Here is a 15332-nt window from a genome sequence, read left to right as displayed (position 1 = left end):
TCATACATACACATAATATACATATATATTATTATTATTATTATTATTATTATTATTATTATTATTATTATTATTATTATTAAAGGAACAGATATACACACATGTCACGAAGCAAAGAGATGATACACGCATAAAGCTACACACAAGGACACACAACTACCTCGAAAACGAAGCTTACCGAGAGCTGAGCATCATGATCCATGAATCCCATGATTACGTATGCGTGTGCACAAACATGTTCCAACGTCGCACGCGATATACACGGAAGATGGAGCGACGAGATGCTATTCTTTGGATACGTTTTAGAAGAAGAAGAAGAAGAAAAAGAAGAAAACAGCGATAACTGACGGTCGACAGCTAAACGAACGTTCGAGGATAATGGTCCGATGGTGAACACACATATACGTAAAAATACATACATGCATACTTACTTACGGCACGTATTACACGTACACACACATACATATTACCAAGACGTAATAATTTATTTTTTCACTGGTATAGTTGAAGAATTGATAATGAATATAACTGTAGAGCCTATGTATTATATTCAAGATGCACTCACTTTACGGGTTCTCGCGAAACGGTAGGAAGTATCTGTCAATTTCTGTCGAGCTCGAAGACGGATATTATTAACGGGGAAATAGATACAAGAAGTGATTAAAAACGAGTGGTATAGAGAGAGGGGGGAGAGAGAGATAGAGAGAGAGGAGCAAAGAGAGAAGAAAAAATCTGAAGATCGCCGAGCGAAATCCAAAAAAGGGAGAAAGTGAATTTCTCTCTTTCTCGTGGGTAACACGGATAAAAAAAGAAAAAAAGAAAGAGAGCGCATACCGTTTCATACCGTTCGGAAAATTCGTCTTCGGTACGATTTTACATTTTATTTTTGTAATAAATGCAGTAGAACGTAGAAAAGATGATGTGAGAGAGAGTGAAAAAGTAAAAGAAGAAGAATTGGACGAAGATGATTGGCGTTGTACTCGTAAGGATTAGCATACAAACGATGAAGTCATATTTGCCGATCTTCAAATTTATCGATCCTATACACTATATAGAATCGGAAGGAAGATTTGATATGTGACACGTCGTCTCTGTACCATCCTGAATATTAGAAAATTAGGTTAAAAGGCCGCGACCATTGACTTACAATGTCCCATGCGAGCTCGCGATTTTGTCCAATAGACGTTTAAATGAAAGAGAGAGATTCATCTGTTTTCAATTTTGGGGGAAAGGCACGTGTCTATTCGAATTTTTGTGATAAATCTGAAATTAAAGAAAGAAAAATCAGAAGGAAGAAGAAAAACTAAAATAGAACAAACTTTTTTCGATTTCAAACAAATGAAATTTTTTCGGGGGATCTTTCTTTATCTTCTTCGATCGAACCTCTCTCGCGAGCTCTCGTAAAAAAAAAAAGAAAAACGGGGAGAAATAATCGAAAAAAATACAAAGCAAAAGGGGAGGGGAAAAAAACAGAAAAAATATGACTCGACAGTAACGACGGCAGCGGCGGCGACAATGAGAAAAAGTTTGATAGACGAAAGAAAAGGAAGAAGTGCTATGAGCCGCAGGCTGGGGTATATTAGGTGCTAAAAGTATTAAAAACAAGCAAACAAAGTATTTAACTTATCGTAAATATGACAAAATTGTAAGGATGCGCGCATCCGGAGACAGTCGACAGGCCCGGCAACAATTGGATAATAGAAAAATGAAAAAAAGATAGATGGAGAGAGAAAGAGAGAGAGAGAGAGAGAGAGAGATTTTTAGAAACGAGGGAAAAGCGCAACGAAAGAGAAAATTTAAAACTTCTCGTTTGTGTATGTTGTGTATGTCGTACGTACATACGTATTATGCAAAGAAGAAAGGAGGATAAGAGAAGAAAAAAGAAGAAGAGGATACAAAAATAAGTACGAAAAAATGTATGTATAAATGTATATTATTTACAGAACATGTTAACGTTTATAACTCAAATGCTCGACAGCTCTCTCGCCTTTTCTTCGTTGATTTTCTTCTATTTCTAAAATTGTTTGCCAACGAAAAAAATAGAAGAAAACAAAAAAAGAAAAAAAAATGGCGATAGTTCGGCGTCGTACCTTTGCATACTTCCTCTGCGAGCGAATAAATTTTACTTGAGAATCTCAGCTTATCTCGACGATTTCAAATGTACGCGAAGGGACATCGTCGTGGGTCATCGTCGTCGTCGTTGTTGTGTTGTCGTTGAGTCACGGGAAAAGATAATCGTATTTAGATTGACTTTGAAACGAACGAGGATCCTATAATGATATATCCTCCGCGATTAGTATAAAATAGTCCCTATAAAATGTGTATATGCACGGGCCACTCGGCAGCCGTCCTCTCCGGATGCACGGGGCGTGTTGAAATGGGGGTTTATAATATATGATTTTTTAACTACGGAAACCTATACTAGTAAAATTAATAAAAAGGGTAGAAGTGTTAAATAAAAAAGAAAAGAAACGTATGAGGATGATACAAAGACAAGGAAAGAAAGAAATAAATACGAAAATAAATGAAGAGAGAAAAAGAGGGAGAAAAAGGAGAGAAAGAGAAGCACGACAGTACCCTGTAGTAATATCTAAACTTAATTATAACTATTAACGATACGTACGACTGTGGTAGCTATGCTAGTACCTGCTATTATTAACAAGAAAAAAGATGATGTAGTGGTGTAAGATGGATTGATTGGGAAAGTGAACGAGAGAAAGAGAGAGAGAGAGAGAGAAATAGACAAACAGAGAGACACAGAAAGAATGAAAGAAAAAGAAAAGTACTAAGAAGGCCTTAGAAGCATCGAGATAGAAGAGAGGGAAAAAAAGAAAAAAGGTAAGATGCTGCAAACTGAGTCGCCATATTCTCTCTAACCGTGGCAAAAAACCATCTTGCGGCAACCAGAAAACGCTCGGGCAGTCTAGTGCTTACGCTTTTTATACGTCGGGGAATAGAAACGAAAGAGAAAAAGAAAGATAAAGAGAAAAAATGGGATTTGCAAATAGCAAAGAGTAATTCGAACCTTCCCAGTCTGCAATACGAAATTTGCACGAGGCTTTCAGATTTTTTTCTACGATGTATTGTACTTATGATATGAAAGAGAGAGAAACTAGATAAAATGAGAACGATAACGAGGAGAGAAAGAGAAATAGATGGAGAATTGTTCGTGATCGTTTTGTCTATCATTTCTTTCACATGGCCTCCGCGTTTCGTATTGAATGATGAGAAAGTGAGAAGGAGAGAGTGAAAGTAAGAGTGAGAGTGTGAGTGAGTGAGTGAGAGAGAGAGAGAGAGAGAGAGAGAGAGAGAGAGATCGGATGTTTCTGTCGTAAAATTGTAAAAAGAATGGAAGATGCGAGAATGAGGGCAAAGTGTGAAGCAAAACGTTGCAATAAGTATGCGAATCAAATGGATCTCTACTCGAAACGAGAGGCTCAGCTCAGCGAAGAATCAAACATGATGTATACTCTTTAAAATAAAAAAAAGAGAGAAAAAGGGAAGGGGGAGAAAGACGAAACGACGAAGGAGAGAAAAAGAGAAAAATATAGAAAAAATAAACAAAGAATGTATCAAGTAAAAAAACAGGTCAAGAAGGGCTTTGGTCGCTATGGATTTTACTTAAAACTATTAAATGATATATAGAATGCATACACGGAAAAAAGTACATGAAAGAGGAAGCATATAGTATTATACGTTTAAAATACAATTAAAGTTAACTCTGTAAGCAAGAAAAAAAGTACGCATAGTTTTCAATACTCTGTAATCGATGTACTTGTTTAGAAAAAGAAAAAAAAAGAATAATGGAAAGGAAGAGAGAATTTATGATATACATACAACATGGCCACATAAATTAAATACAGTACATTTCAACTGAAATAATAAGGAAACAATATAAAGATGCTAAACCGAAATACGCATAATGCGAGAGTAAAATAAAGAGAGAAGGAAGAAAGAGAGAGAGAGAGAAAGAGAGAGAGAGAGAGAGAGAGAGAGAATTATGTAAGAAAAAAAGAGAGAAAGAGAAATCAACAAAATAATCTGTATTAAAATGTCATGTGTCTATAACTAATAGCCATCGGTATTGTCTCTTACATAAATGGTAAACAAATAACCGTGGTAATGTCGTATAATGTCATATAGTGATAATCGGACACTGCAATACACCATATATGATATATATACACACATACATACACATATACATACATATATATATATATATATTCTTACAATTAGAATGAAAGGAAAAGAAGGAGAGAAATGAAACGCATATTGCTAACGTAACAAAAATTGGAACACACTGAAAGCATACTAACATACATAACACATATATACCTATCTATTTACCTACCTACCTATCTAACTTAACAACCTACTGTTGTATATGAAGAAAAAATAACTGAGAAGAGTGACGAGAGTATGCAAAGTCGAAATATAGAAAAAGAAGGGCGGAGGCAGAGGAAAGTCTTGATTTACGAAGGACAACATCTGAAATCGTCTTTTACCGGATTATCGGCCTTCCATTACGTTGGCTTCGTGCCAGTAAAGAAAAATTTAAAAAAGAGAAGGTCGATTAAAAACTCCCTTGTGTTTTTAAAACGATTAAAAACGACTTTCGCCTACTTGGCGAAAACCACTCTTCCTTTTTCCTTTTTTTTGTTATATTTTTCTGAAAAACAGCGATTTGCATTTTTCTAAACCTAACTTACATCATGAGAATATTACTTATGAATAGAAGAGAATAAATAAAAAGAGAGAAAATGGCCGTAGACGTCTCCACACACGCGCACGTGCGCAAGAAAATATACGTATATGCAATGCGAGGTATTCATTATTGAGAATTATATAATTTTTTTATTTATAAAAATTAGGAGAAAATAAGAATTGCAATAGATTTTTTATGAAACGTGTTTTCTTTTCTTATTAGATGTCAAAGAAAAGTATATTTTTTCAAAGGATATAATAATAATAAAGTTTTTCTTTTATATATATCTGTATATATAAATTATAGGACATGCCGATGTGAATTTAATTCGATTACTGAACGCTAAAAATAGATACTACTTTTTCAATCAAATAAGACATATTTTTTAAAAGTCAACAATAAATAATATTTAGTTTATAATATCTCGTAAAATGAGAGACGTTATAATAATTTTTTATACTTATCGTATTTCTTCTTAAACATCAATCATACAAATTTGATCCGAAAGACATTGTTCTAATTTCAAGAATGATAAATTAAACTTTCCCGGCTAAAAATCAATTTCAAACGTTTTTACCTTAAACATATACGTATTATATTCTAAAGCACACTTTCAAGTCACGAGAAGAAGCAAAAAGCAAAAAAAGAAAAAGAAAAAAGTAAACTATATAGATTATTCTATCAAATAAGGAATTAACGAGAGAGAGAGAGAGAGAGAGAGAGAGAGAGAGAGAGAGAGAGAGAGAGAGAGAGAGAGAGAGAGAGAGAGAGAGAGAGAGAGGATGATAATTAGATTTGTAATTGATTATATATATACATACATATACATATATATATATATATATATTTTTCAATACTTTAATTACTTGCTGAATGTAAACTATATACATATTATTATACATATACATATAATACACAAAACACATTTGAAAAAGAAAATTAATAATAATAAGCTGAGTAGAGCCGAAAATATTGGCTTTTTGAAGACACAGAAAGTGGAGAGAGAGAGAGAGAGAGGGATCCCTAGTCACTTCTTTTCACTGACAAAAGTAAGCGTTAGAAAGCAAAAATTGAAATAAAACAAATGATCACCATCCGTCGTTTGTTGATAGAAAGAATAAATAAACGTGTTCTAGTCGGTTGAAAATCAGTGCCGATTCTCTTCGACGCTTTTAATATGAATGAGAAAAGAAAAAAGAGAAAAAGAGGGAAGAAACAATTTTTGTACTCTATCCAAAATCACATACATGCTCTCGGTGTCGAAAAAAAAAGAAATAAACTTCATTAATCGTATAAGCGCGACATAATGATAATATCCCTTAATAATTGCCCCTTTTTATTAACAAAAATAATAGAGAAAAAGAGAAAAACACACAAAAGCCAAGAATCAAGATAAACATCAACAAAGATAAATAATAATGAATATCACTTGAGAAGAAAGAAAAAAGAAAATAAAAAAGAAGGTTCAAAGGAGACGAAGAATTGCGTGGACCTCGTTAAGGATCAAAACAGTACACATGTATCATTTTTATTAGTTTTTAATGAATGAACGAGACGAGAGTGAAAAAAGAGAGAGAGAGAGAGTATGTAAGATTGTGAGTAAAAGAAGAACCTATGTATATATACATATAAATATGTATATATATATGGTATCTTGTCATCTCAATTATAATTATTACCGTTATATTTTTATTATTATTATGATTATTATTATTAATCATTTTCTCTTTAATTTTTTTTTCTTTTTTTTTATAGATTTTACTTTTTAAGATTTTACTTTTCGTTGACTTTAGTTTTCTTTTTTTGTTCCTTTATTTTTTTATAAGAAATCGACACGAATTTATATCGTCGCTGATTCTGTTTATTCACCTATGTATTATTATTTGTTGCACACACGAATTTGTATACACATACAAATATACACTCACACAACCACGTAAAAACACATATACAGAGTATACACTATCGTTACGCGTTAACGCGCAAATATACATATATACATATACATATTTAGACATATTACGTTAGCGAATAGTGTAATTATATATATATATATATATATCGTGTAAAAAGCCGTTATTATTTTCTCGCGAGTTTACGAGACAAAAAAGTTAAACTTTCCTATTTCATCAAGGATTCCTATTTCATCTTCTTTTTTGATAGTTTGTTAACGTTGTTTTTTTTGTATGATGTTTGATATAATCGGTGCTCTAATGGCGCATCAGAATAATAATATATTACTATTAAATATTATAAAAGTTATATATATATATATACATATTATATATACACATACAAACATACAACACATACATACATGTTCCTTTGTTAATACCATTGTTGGTTAATCATCTGAATTTATTTCAATTTCTTATACGGCCTGTATAAAAAAAAATCTTTTTGAGAATAGATATATCAGCTATATTTTTTAACGTACGTAAATATGCTATATACTTTTTATTTAGCACGCAAGCAACGTTCGTTCGTCGCTTTTAAAAGAAACGACGAAACAATAGATGACGAAAATGAGCACAGGGATTCGACAATGACAGAAAAAATTTTCTCGAGTGTCACGACAAAAAAACACACACATATACATACACATGTATACACACAGGCTGCGATCCCAAATATTTAACAAAAAAAAGGAAAAGAAAAAGAAAGAAAAAAATGGAATAACTCGCGTGTGATATACTTATCAGTTTGTAAATTATTTTTTGTATTTTTATATATACATACATATACATATAATATATTATATATAACGTATGCGTATATATATACATATGTAGAAGAGCAAATGCCCGCGCATATAGATTGCAAACAAGTATACATAGACGTACACATATAAGTACACATACACACACATGCGCGCGCAGAGATATATATACAGAGAAGAAACGGTGTGTGTTCATGTCATGGAGCGTCGTTTTATTCAACAAAGAGAAAGAAAGAAAATTTGAGAAAGTAAAATATGACGCGTTGCATTCTCGTGAATGCATCGATCACACCAACGATATTTTCAAATTAGTTGATTGCTAATTAATAGCCCTTTCGTTGATCGAGAGCAGCGCTACGCATAATTAGTAGCTTCGAAAACGAATCGCAGTGTATATAATATGTATGTATGTAATCGATACATATATATGTGTATATATATATATATATATATCACCGTTTCTATCTTTGTCATTTCTTTTTTTAAAGATATGCGTAAATATACACTCATACACGTACATTCACACACAGTAATTTTAATTCCACACGCGATTGCCCCCTCTTTCAGTGATATATGATATATCAGTTCGTTCCCTATTATTTGTACCTTTGTAATTTGTAATCTTTAAACTTGTCAATGCTTTGTTTATTACTATAATGATGATGATAATTATTATTATTGTTATTATTATTATTATTATTATTATTATTATTATTATTATTACTATTATTATTATTATTATTATTATTATTATTATTATTATTATTATTATTATTATTATTATTATTATTATTATTATTATTATTATTATTATTATTATTATTATTATTATTATTATTATTATTATTATTATTATTATTATTATTATTATTATTATTATTATTATTATTAATATTAATATTATCATAATAATATTATTATATATTTTAAATATCTATCGATGTTGTTTTGTTATTGATCATTCAATTGACGCGATACACATCATACATTTCTATCATTGTGTTACACGCATAAAGGACAAGTGAATAACGAAGAGTGAAAGAGGAGAAAGAGAAAGAATAGAGTAAAAGGACGAAAGAACATGTAAAGAAGAGAAAAAAGAGAAGAGAAAACTACGCAAAAGAACTCCATTTACGGTGAACCTTACAATTTTATATCTAAAGATTAATTTAGCATGCATGTTCCTTTACATACATTTTTCAATATATATTTGTTTGACAGATTAAAATGTAAAAAGGATTGGGAATCAGCACAATTTTGATATAGTAAAAAAAGAAAGATAAAAGAAAACAAAGAATGAAGTAGCGTTTAGACACCAAATTAAATTTCGTTTATATACTTTTTTTAATAGAAATTTTTTATTTTTTCAAAGATTAAAACAATAAAACATGATTGGATTGACACGTTCTTCGCATAGTAAAACACGATTTTGGTATAATAAAAAAGGGGGAAGATGGAGTTATGGATCAAAAATAGCAATTAAATATAATCCATGCCACGTATACGATATAAACCATTCGACGAAAGGAAATTTTCTCTGGATGCCATCCTATAAATTTTTAACATATTGAGTGCCACGGGGATGAGATTTTGGAATGAGGGAGTTCTGCGTTCAAAATGTTTAAAAAATATATGAGACTAATATAAATAATATCATAGTAAATTCATCTGTATCTTTATACTGAACAAAAAAAGAAACATTAGATGGACATATCGATTGAAAAAAAAAAAAGAAAAAAAGAAATTGGCTTTGAAAGCAACGCGTTAAAAAAAATAATCCATCAATGGGGTTGCTCGTCCTTACTTTTCCCTATACATTTCCACTTTAAATCATCCTAACTTTCTCTTTCATTCCTTTTCGTCTTCTTTTTTTTCTCTTTTTCTCGTAAAAGACACTCGATGAAAGAAGCTAAATTGATACTAGAACGTGACGCGATCGCTATGGTTATTTTGCAATTAAATTCGTACTGTAAACAAAGCAAAAATTAGAAAGAGAAAGAAGAATTAAATGTGCGCACTTCATTGAAAATGAATTAGGCCAACTTAAATGGAAACATAAGACGCTTTTAAATTAGCAAGCGAGGGGCCGCTGATTTGTTTTGAAAAAATTTGTATCGAAAGAGAACGTTCGATAAATGGTCGAATGTTAATATGCCAAACGAAAAAAAAGAAATGAATGAAAGACAAGATATATCTGAGGACGTCATTAGCAATAGTGAAGTAAATGGGAGAGGAATGGATGGATGGATGGATGGAAATCGATGGCAAAGGCCGGTCGCTTGTGATTGGCTAGGACACGTTAGTAGTGATCTTCAATTGGAGGGCGTCCTATTAATTGTTGGAATTTTTGTAGTTTACTAAGAAATACGATTCACGATATGTTATTTGTATATGTATATACGTATACATATATAAACATAATATTTATATACATATATATATATATACATACATATATTATTATTATTATAGTTAAATCGTTCTCTCGAGTTCTTGCATTATGAGTCCGATAAATTTTCTGAGAGGGAAAAGATATGGGAAGGGATAGAAGATAAACGAAAATAAAAAATGCCATGAAAGAAAGCAAAAAATGATAAAAAAGATTTCGCGTTATGCGACTACTTCCATGCTTTCTCTGCATTTCGAACTTTGAAAATGTTTACTTCATCTGTTTTCTTTTGCTCTGTTTTGCACATCGTATATATGTATTATATATATACGGTATATATAATATATATATTATATATATATTATATATATTATATATATATATTATATATATATATTATATATATATTATATATATTATATATATATATTATATATATATATATATATATATATATATATTACGATTTTTCCGATATAAAAGAAGAAATAAGAAAGGAAGAGAAAAAAAGGAAATCGAAGAAGTGAATTCGGTAGCTCAGTTAAAGGGATTTTTGTATTCGATAATAATAACGATAATAATCATAATATAAAGAGAGAAAAAAAGGAAAACATAGAAGTTAAATCATATAGGGGGAGGAATTATTTCTTCTCGAGTGAATCTCAGTTTGCCTCGCTTCCAACCATGCTCGTGAACAACTTGTCTCATACGATGGATGTGCAATTAGTCAATGATTATTTCTATTAGTTTGTGTGTGTATGATAGTCCGTTTTAAAAGGAAAAAAAGAAAGAAAAAACAAAAGATTACACATTTCATATAACACGACAATGTATTCGTATTATACACAAGTCACATAGATAGCATAGTTTTAATAACATTGTATTTGTTATTGAAACAATGCATCTTTGTCCTGAACGTATTCCTATCTATTATCAAAAATAAATGAAATATTTAGTGCTTAAGTTTAATAAGACATCTTTTTTTACTGTGTTATACAAACACAAATCACAATTTTTATATCATGTTATATGAGATTGTGTTTAACATATATTTGAAAAATGGTATTGACGAAAACTGGATAAAGTCCGATAACGATTGATAAGAGTTAGATAGCTTCTTCTTTTTTTCTTGTTTTAAATTAGAAAAGAGATAAAGAAAAAGAGAGATAGAGATCATTTGAGAGATAGAGATCACGAGTCATCAAAGGATCGAAATCGCTCCTAATTTGTTCACCTATCATTTAAATCTAGTTTGAAAATTTCCACCAAAAGCAAGAGACCCTTCAGTCAAACTAGAACTCCTTCAATTATTTAACTACGCTCGAATCGAGTTGTGACACTTCGTCCTACGACAAAGTCAAGCTCGTATCATGCTCTCCACACGTCATCAATGGCAAGTCCGATCGGTCCGAAATGTCATTCGCATATACACTTCCCGTGATATTTAATATGCGAACATGAGTATTAATTGTAATTAATAAATAGATGAATAGACAGATAGATAAATATATACATACATGCATATATGTAATAATCTCAAGAAATACGCGCATCTAGAGGAAAATAATAAATGAACGGGCGGAAGTAAACGAAAGAGAAGGACAGAGATAAATAAAAAAATATAAAGAATAAGTTCATTCGTTGTGCGTGTGTGTGTTATGTTATATACAAATGATACAGAAGGAGAGAGAGAAAGAAAATATGAATGAGAGAAAAAGAGAAACAAATGATCCGATGATAAACACGAAATTACTATTCTTTGTTACTTCTTTATAATTAAAACAATAAAAATGATAAAAATATATTAAACATTTTTATTTGAACAAAGAAACAACGATACGATTTTCTTTTGCAAAATGAATGTCATCGAGATCATTCGTATTTTTAATTCATTATTTACGGATTGAATATTAGAATCATTCATTAGTTTACGAAATTAAATAAGACAAGAGAGTACATGTGTACAACAATTTATGTAACAATTATTGAGTTAGTAATCTTGAAAATTGGATAGTGACGAACATTGATTTATGACGTGGACGATAAGTATTTCGATTAAAGGTTACGAAAATTAAATTACTTTTTCTCTATTCGTTAGATTATTATTTTCTTATTTACGAAGAGAAACAAATAAAATGTTACGAGTTGTTTACACTAGAACTATTCCAGATCTCATTTCCACTTCATTCTAAAAGATTCAAATTATTGTCTCTAATGATTTCAAAGTTTCATTTCAATCATCTTGTATACATAAATATCTAATGAAAAGTTTAAATAATCATTATTTTTGCAATAATGTCGTATTTATTGACGCTTTCCTTGTTTTTCATAAAAATTTTCAATTGATCGTTCTACGAATTCTCAAAATTAAATTGTTGTCAGCGTGTATTCGCTCGATCATTCAATAATCGATTAGATTTTTCCCTTTCATCGAACATTCGTAGAATTCCGCTCCTTCGAGCGATGCTAATGTATCGAGAATATATCTGTTATCAGAATTTTATTTATTTTTTCATATCTTTAGAAAGAAATCACGATCGAGCGTTCGAACTAGGATTAAGGGAAGTCCACGAATGGCTAACGATCCAATAGGATGAAACAAATGAACAATTATATGATCACTGGACTTACCTTTTCCGCTTGTTTTCTTATAAATTTGTTATAGTATCTCTTAAGGTACATATCCATTTGTTATGTATACTCCTATCGTATCACCGTCGCGTATTAATGTGGATAGGCAAAGTTCGTATGTTCCGTTTTTATATAGAGATGCACTGATAATGCGCAATGATGATACGGAATGATGATACGCAATAGTGATACGATACGAAGATATGCAACAAGTGGACACGAAAGATATCCTCATAACTGTAACGCAAATCAAACCTAAAGTGCACACACGAAAATTAAAAAGGGAGAAGGTTCTATTTATTTAAAGGTCTAATTATCATCATTGTCATCATCATCACCATCATTATCCATCATTGTCATCATTATTATTAAACATCGTTGTACGCACAATATAAAAATCCAAAATCAAAGATAAAAGAATATATAACGTAAAGAGTATCGATATTAGATGAAAGAAACTAGACGACAAAGAAAAAATAACTTCATAATCTCACGATCGTTATTAAGATCAAATTACAAAGAGTTATTATTGACGAAGATGTAAAAGAAAGAAAAGAAATGAAAATATGTAACAGGGTCGTAATTTTAAATCGAATCTCTCGAATCGAGAGCTCATATAAAGTTCATTCTTAATTCATTTGGAAGCAAAAAGTGATTAGTGAGATTAAGAAAGAAAAAAGGAAGTTTGCAGATTAATGAAGATACAAGGATGTCTAATGATTCAATATTTATTTCATATAAATGTATCTAACCTACTATGAAATAGAGGAAAAGATCGGTAAGGATCAATTGAAATTGTTGAAAAAAGTGATAGAAAAAAGATGAGATGGAAAGAGAAACAGAGAGAGAGAAGAGGAGATAATTTGTTTGTTTCGCGACCTATCATATGTGTAAAGAGATTATAAACTTCGAGAAAACTTCTTTTTTTCTTACCACCTTTTATCAGCTAGTATACGTATGTACGTACAACATACAGCTAATTAAGTGAAGATAAAAAAAAGAACAAAAAAATAAGCCGCTGCTGATTCAATGTCGATGTGTCATATCTATTTCTACAAGCCCTAAAATACGATCTCTCTTTACGTTTAATTAATGTGAATACGTAACAACATTTGTTAGACAAGTGTTATTAGTATTTATTATAAATAGTACTTGGATTAAAAAAAAAATAATGTATGGTCTCTCGCGCATCCACGAATGCGCGTCGGGTCGATGGCGGATCGAGCAAGCAGACAAGAAAGAGAGAGAGAGAGAGAGAGAGCGAGAGAGAGAGAGAGAGAGAGAGAGAGAAAGAGAGAGATAGAAAATATGCAATAGAAAAGTAGAGCCCCTCCGTATATAAAGCGCACCCATTACTGGAACACCTTTGAATATATCCGATCCGATCCGATCCGATCCGATCCGATCATGTCCAATCCGTAACGGAAAAAGAAAAATGCATGGTTTCCAATTAACGGATTTTACGACGCAATATTATTCTAAATTCGAACGAAGACTTTTTGAGGATGAAAGAATAAGAATTTTCGTTAATCTCTGTTATTATTATTTTTTTCTTTTTAATTGATTTGTGAAATACCGAGACATATATATATATATATCTTTTTCGACGACCAATTGCGACATTGCGTTATATTCTTTTCCTCAAAATCATTCGTTACGGAAAAACGTTAAAAAAATCTTACGTTAACGGAAAAAAATTATGCTACTGCATAATCAAAATGATTGAATAAGACATGTGAAAGGTATAAAAAAACAGAAGAAAAAGTGAGAGAGAGAGGGAGAGAGAGAGAGAGAGAGAGAGAGAGAGAGAGAGAGAGAGAGTAGGAGAGAGAAAGAGGAAGTGTGCAAGGAAATTTGAGAGAATGAAGCAAATATGACGATTTGTTATTCGTGGGCGCAACTAATCGAGCAGTCTCGAAGAACGCAGCTACATCTCGTATATAAATATTAAAGATTAAATAATCCTTCGCATAAGTACCAATTAGACAAGCAAAATTAAGGTGTTTATAAAAAGTATAACAAAAAAAAATGGAAAAAAAATTAAAAATACAAAAAAGAACGAAGTAAACGATCGATTTGAGGTTACGCGGCAAATTTAAACGGTATTCATGCGTGAACTATACGGGAAAATGTTGCCAAAATAAAAATATTTGCAATATGCGTTACTATAACGGAATTGCACGAAACGGAAATCCATGGAATTTCTTTAGCGAGCGCGATTAATTCGAATTTTTCTGTGGGAGTTAACATTATTTATTAATTCGGTTTTTTATAATTAATCAATTAATTTTTTCAGTTTAATCTGAACAATGAATGGCGTTTACAAAAGAAATTAAAAAACCAAAGATCGTCCAAGTTGTTTGCTATCTATCGTGAATTTTTTTAACGAAACTTTTTTCGAACATATACGCGTTCTCTTCACTTTTTTTCGTAGTTTTCTATTCGATCGACATAGAAAAAGAAAAAAAGGAACAAAAATAAGTTCTTAATAAGATTAATTTAACGATTAATATAAAAAAGAACAATATCGCGAGCGCCGTTGGCGCAAGATTTTTATCGATCGCACAAAACTTTATACTAATTAATATATTAACAAAAAAAAAAAAAGAAAATAAGAAAAGAGAAATATTTTCACAAAACGAAAATTCTCTTATTCTTTTCTGTTTTAATTCTTATTATTTTCCTGAATAGGAAAATCTCGCGAACGAAAGAAACTCCGCATTAACGTTTCCGTAGTGTCCAAGAATGCGCGACATTTTCTTTCCCAGCGAAATTTTGCCCGACAATTCTTTGTCCGTAGTACCACGAATACATTAGCAAAAGTATATTGCTTCGATGCTACACTTGAAGTTAAATAATAATAAAATATAATAATAAAAAAAGAA

The 15332-nt window shown here is 30.9% G+C and overlaps 1 protein-coding gene across 7 annotated transcripts in view; it reads left to right on the top strand.

The window, feature by feature from the left end:
• Positions 1 to 9171, top strand: part of LOC118450296 (uncharacterized) — a 38099-nt gene extending 28928 nt beyond the window's left edge. For all 7 annotated transcript variants that reach the window (XM_085665021.1, XM_035885965.2, XM_085665022.1 and 4 more), the window contains one exon: positions 86 to 9171. The gene's annotated coding sequence lies outside the window, so the exon portion shown is untranslated. The remainder of the gene's footprint in view (positions 1 to 85) is intronic.
• Positions 9172 to 15332: the final 6161 nt, after the last annotated feature.

The sequence above is a fragment of the Vespa mandarinia genome, chromosome 2 (genome assembly GCF_050613455.1).
Source record: "Vespa mandarinia isolate Hongniang chromosome 2, ASM5061345v1, whole genome shotgun sequence".
Taxonomy (NCBI): domain Eukaryota; kingdom Metazoa; phylum Arthropoda; class Insecta; order Hymenoptera; family Vespidae; genus Vespa; species Vespa mandarinia.
The sequence above is the reverse complement of the archived record's forward strand: the minus strand, read 5'-3'. Positions and strand labels throughout refer to the sequence as shown.